The 6,000-nt window shown below is 43.0% G+C and overlaps 1 pseudogene; it reads left to right on the forward strand.

Annotated features, from left to right (window-relative positions):
* The first annotated feature begins 4,259 nt into the window (after positions 1–4,259).
* LOC147911542 (methyl-CpG-binding domain protein 3-like 1) lies at positions 4,260–4,862 on the forward strand (annotated as a pseudogene).
* The last annotated feature ends 1,138 nt before the right edge of the window (positions 4,863–6,000 follow it).

Here is a 6,000-nt window from a genome sequence, read left to right on the forward strand (position 1 = left end):
GTACACAAATACCCATCACCACCCTCCCCACAGCTCCTTGGGAGTAGATCCAGGGGGCCAGCTTTGAGGAGACAGAGCTGAAGTCAGACCTCTTTTTTCCTACTAGTTCTGTGTCCTGGAAAAGCTGCTGTGCCTCTCAAGATCTGTCCAGTCTCTCAAGCTGCACAATGAGGATTGGGCTAAAAACAGCTTCCTAGGGACCGTGTCAGGATACATGTGATAAGACGTACAACACCTGTGGGCTGGTGTCACATGTGTCTAATGTACACACTTAGAGATGGAGGAAGTACAAGAAAGAGTAGGACATCACATAGAATACCAGTCAGAACTTCGCTGTGTTCCAGATGTGTGATCTTGGGAAAGTCACTGTCCCTCTGAGCCTCATTTTCAGGTCTGCATCCTGAAGGGGTTGAAATTAGAGGAAATTCAGACATTGTGATCCACTGGCATTAACCCTTCCACGGTCCCCTGTTTTACTCAGAATCAGTCCCAAGTGCCTCACGTTGGCCTATGTGGTGGACAGCCTCCACAATGGCCCCAGTGCTCCCTGCCTCCTGAAGTCCACATCCTTTTGTCATCACTAAGTGGTCAGTATCTGGCTTCTGAACAACAGAACACAGCCAAGGTTATGGGATGTCACTTCCAAGTTTTAATTACAAAATGTCTGTCACTTCCCACTTACTGACTTACTAGGGTTCCCTACTTACCTCCCTCCTTCTGTTTCCATCTCTCTCTCTCTCTCTTTCTCTCTCGCTCTCGCTCTCTATCAAATCACCAGAACTGGGAATGCAAGTGCTGATGTTTTCAGTTGCACTATGTAGAGGCTCCATAGGAGAGAACTGAGGGAGAGTCCAGCCAACAGACAGACAGGAGCTCAGACTCTCAGTCCAAATGGATCCTGACAAAACCCATGTGAGTGATCTTGGGTGGGAATCCTCCCCCATTTGAGCCCTGTTGAGACCACAACCCTGCTTCACAGAGACTTTGAGGTAGAGGCACCCAGCTAAGCCATGCCAGATGCTTGGCTCACAGAAATTATGAGATGTTATATATTTGTACTGTATAGGTGGTAGGTTTTGGAGTAATGTTGTCACAGAGGAACAGAAAGTAACAGTCTACCATGTCCCAGGATCCAGCCTGATCACCCTCCTCTCTCCCCTCACTCTCTCTTCTCAGACTCCCTCCAGCCACATTGGCCACATTTCTGACCTTCCCTGGTCAAACTCGCTTCTTCCTGTGAGTCTCTGTACCAGGGAGCCTTCTCCTTGACACACTAACTGTTCCCAGACATAGGCAGGGGTGCTTACACTTGTCATTCTGGTCACAGCAAAGGTCTGAAATAACTCAGAGAGGCCTTTCAGAACGTCCTAGCACAGTCTCTACCATCACAGATCTTACATCCAGAAGAGCATTACATGATTTCCTCCTCCTTCCTCCCATTGAGATAAAATGAGTGCACGGGGAAGTGCTGTCTGCTTTGGCTGATGCAGAGGCAACTCCTTCTGGTTATACCAGGAACACGACTGTCTCTTCCAGGCCGAATTTTTCCCACCACGAATCCATTGTTTAAGGAGACCGTCATTCCCTCTCTTTCATGGGTCTGGTTTCCCCAAGAACACAGTGAACCATCCCCACTCCCTGTGCTGCATCACCTTAAACCCACAGCCAGAAGATAAGCACCGGGTTAAAACACCACCAGATCCTGAATTCAGTCACTGCTGAGACCCTCCCATCAATGTTGTCATTCAATGGTGACTCCTGAGGACACCTTTCCCCTGAGACCCACTCCCAGCCTGTCCTTAGCTTCTAACAGTAACACTGAGATTTCCTCAGAGTCCTCCCTTCCTGGGCAAGAAACATTCTGAAATCTTCTCTGTATTAATTTTCAGGGACTGGGGGCATTGGTAAATGTAATTTGAGTGTGTATGTGCAGTACTTTCTACGCAGGTATTCTATTTTTCAGACACAGATAAAATAGTGTGGCTACTCAATGCACCAAGAAAATGGATAACTGATCAAATTTTTTCATGATGTGAAGTCTTTAGAGAGTAAATATCGTGGTTAAGAGCACAGAGTATGGAGCTAACTCCTCATGTCCAAATTCCAGCTCAATCCCTTGCTAGATATTTGTATTGACTGAGTTCTTTACCTGATTTGTGCCTCAGTTTCGTCATCTGTCAGTTGGCAATAATGATCAGCATACATATTTTGTAAGTTTATGGAGAGTATTAAAGGAGTTAATGTTTGGAAAATGCTTGGAACACCTAGTGTATTACCAGTGCTGTACCTATATATTAGAAATACAATTTAGAAATTCTTCTGACTCTGCCTGTGAGCCCCAGAGGGTGAGCCTGTTGTCTGGATGTATGCAGAAAGCACTCCATGACATACGATGAATAAATGAATGAACAACATTGGCGAATGCATTACCAATGTCACCTATGTCATCCTACAGGCATTCCCAAGCCGAACCACAGGCAGACATTCCTGCTCTGTCCTGCATCACATTCCCTGGAGGAATCACTGGGGCTTCTTGGACCCTGGTAACCGTGCCCACTAAAGGTTCTTTTCTGTCAGCAAACCCCAGTCTTTCTCCAATTGCTGCAGCTCACAGGGTCTGCGTTCTGATCCTTGTCTTCACTCGAGAGAGAAGTGCCATCCCCAGAACTAGGCACACGCAGAGCCTGAGCCTTGGAGAGAATGATTCCCTGGTCCTGGGGCAGGTAGAAGAGCACAGGGACAGAGTGTGATTGGGGGAATATCCTCCAGGTGTTGTCAGAAGGGATGGAGGCAGGGAGTGTGTCAGCAAGGACTAGTCTGGTTGGTGGGCCTTGGTGGTTAAATAGTAGGGGGGCGAGGAAGTTTCGTAGGTTCTAGCATAATACAATCAATATGACAGTCATGAAATCAGAATCAGCCTAATTAAGGCCAAATTAACCCAATGTCAGCTGTTCCCTGACTCTCTAATCCAGTAGTGACTTATAATAAGGGTATTCGTGTTCTATCATTTCCTTTTTATTGATTGGCTAGAGTAATTATTCTTTACATAACCTGTCTATTTTTACATGGTAAAGAAAAGGTGTTTTTTAAAACAACCCTCCTTGGAAAAGTCTCCCTAACATATTGAATTAATAACAGAAGCCACGACAGGAAATTCACCACATATCTTGAGCTTTAGTCTCTGGTTTTAAATCTTCCTAACTCGTAAATTACCTTGACTTCTGCCTTCTTTCTTGAGATTAGTCCACTTAGGACTAAGTAGGAGTGCAACCTCTTGCCATGTGAAAAGTGGTGGGACTCTAGGAAGAGGTTTGTTTCATTCTGTCACTTTGTGTGTGTGTGTGTGTGTGTGTGTGTGTGTGTGTATGACAGTTTTTTGCTGCGTCTTGCAATGTGGGCCAGTGTAGACTCCTTTTCTAGGGAAAAAATTTCCCTAACCACTTTCTCTGGAATTTATTTTCACTGATGGCTTCATTGGCACTGTCCAATAGTAACATTAAGCACTCTATATTATAGAATTTAATTTTTTTTCTTAGTGGCCATATTTTAAAAAATTAAAGCAAACAGGTGAAACTAATTTTAATAGTATATTTTAACCCACTATAACCAAGATATCATCAATGTGGGTGCAGTCTATACAAAACTTAATAATGAGAGAGTTTACATTGTTTTCCTGGGTTTCATAAATCCAGTGTGTACTTCCCACTTACAGCACAATCTCCAATTGGAAGTTGAGTTTTTTCAGACATACATTCTCTGTACTGAGATTTAATGTTCACAATTGTCAAATAAGAGTCACTAGGAGTGGGGTGGAGGATAATTTCACTACTGATTTAAACTCTAATTTAGCTATGAACACCAACTGGTCAATAGGTTAATCAAATGAATAGTCATATAGTACAGAAGAATGGTATCATTTGGGATTTAGAAAAAGAATGGGGACCGTGTGTCCTGACAGGGAGCCCCAGACCTTTTCTTGTTGAGAGTGACAAGGACAAAATGAGAATAAAGTCATACTGATAAGTGTCTAAAAACATGGGGGAGAAGAAATGACCTGCCGTAGTCCTGAGTTTTGACCTCCAGCTTTCTGTTCTTGACACAAATCTCGTTGATGATGTCCCAGGACACAGGTCAGATTAAACCCCACAGGGAGAGAGGGAGGGTAGAAGTACAAGGCATCTGACATAATTGTCCTTGGAAGGCAGGCTTCATTTATCACTCTGATCCACATTCATAATTTATTTTTATAGGATAAGAGGAAAAGAAGTATGATGGTCAAATCATCACAGAGGAAGCGACATGATTGTGGAAACCAATCCAACCCAAAGCCTGGTTTGAGCATCTCCATCCCTTTGAGGATGTCCAGTTACATATTCAAGAGGCCAGTTACTAGAATCTCATCCTATCCTGGCAACGAGGTCAGATACCATCAATGGGAGGAAACGTTGGAGCAGCCCCAACAACTCTGCTGGCAGAAGAGACTGCAAGGTCTCTAGGCCTGCATAGTGCAGAAGAACCGTTAAGTCCTTTGGACCTGGCCAAAGCCCTGCTGAGTCTTTCACCTAGTTGCACAGGTGCATCCCTGCCAGGTGTGCTTGCAGGTGGTCTGAACTCCACTCCCATGCCCACCCCTGCCTGGTTTTCAGATTCAACAGAGACGATCCCAGGAGCTGCTCTGTACATCCCACAGCTCCTTTGCAAACAACTTCTGGTGACTCAGGAAGATATCAGGAAACAGGAAGAGAAAGTGAAGACGGCAAGAGAGAGACTGGCGGTAACACTGATGCAGACAGACTCGCTAGTGAGGCAGGGAGAGTGAGGGGCAAAGAAGGACGGCCCCACAAACACGGTGATAAAAGACAAGACGGGGCAGATGACATGGAGCTCACACTACATGAATGCCTCTGCAGGGGTCATTAGGTTTTCTTGCTTTGAGCTCTAGAATCTTTAATATATACCAATAATCTCTTTTCTTTGATTCCTTTGCATGACAGAGAAGATACTGACAGTGATGCTTCTGAGGTAGGAGATTGAGTTTCAGGTGAGGAGAGAAAGGTGATCTTTCCTTCTTTTCCTTTCCTGAGTGTTATGTATTTGTATTTTAAGATCAACAGAGAGTTATCACAGTCAGGGGATTCTTTAGAGTTTTGCCCTCACAGTCACAGAGAAAACATACCTAGTCCAAATGGATTGTCCTTTTTATGTAATATTGCAATAGATTCCAACATAACATTTCACTAAAGAGCTGTTATATCTGTCTTCTCTAAAAACACACCTACTTCTGTGTCTCTATTTTTCTGGTATTTGTTGCATGTTGAATCACTAGTTGCATACAATGAAATACTGGATTTTCCCTTTTCTTAGATTTATATGTGTTGGAAATTTGATTCATGAAAATTGATATGCCATTGCGGTAGCATGCTGTCAGGAGAACGACTGTTTTCAGCATCACAAGTCTCACAATAAGCCAGTGTGTTGGGATTTGTCTATTTGTCTGATCGAGTATGTTGCACTCTTCAAATCCTCTTTATCATTACTTACTTTTGTTCCACAGATTTATCAGTTTCTGAGAGCAATATGTTAATAATAGAGTATCTTAGTATGTATATCTTCCCTAAAAAATGAGTTATTTTTTACCTAAATCTTCTCTCCTGTATTCTTCCATGTGGTAATCATCTGGAATTATGGTTCGAATGTGTTTTTAATGTCTTGTTTTAGAACTAATACTAAATTAGACAGACGGTTTTTTTCCTTTCCTTGTGACTCCTGTTATGTTTTCCTGTGTTCACATTTCTTCTTCCTGATGTATATTCTTTACCGGTTCTTTCACTGCAGGCCTGTGGGAGGTCAACTTTGAGTCTGTTTGTAAGTCAGAAAACGTCTTTCTTTCTTTGATACATAGTGCGAATAGGTGTTTAATTTAGCTTTGTATTAATTTTTTTCCTTCTTTGTCAAGTTATTTAATATTTCTGATCCTCCACATCTTTACCTTAAAATGGA

The sequence above is a fragment of the Ceratotherium simum genome, unplaced genomic scaffold (genome assembly GCF_057802395.1).
Source record: "Ceratotherium simum simum isolate JZ-2026a unplaced genomic scaffold, ASM5780239v1 HiC_scaffold_43, whole genome shotgun sequence".
Classification (NCBI taxonomy): Eukaryota; Metazoa; Chordata; class Mammalia; order Perissodactyla; family Rhinocerotidae; genus Ceratotherium; species Ceratotherium simum.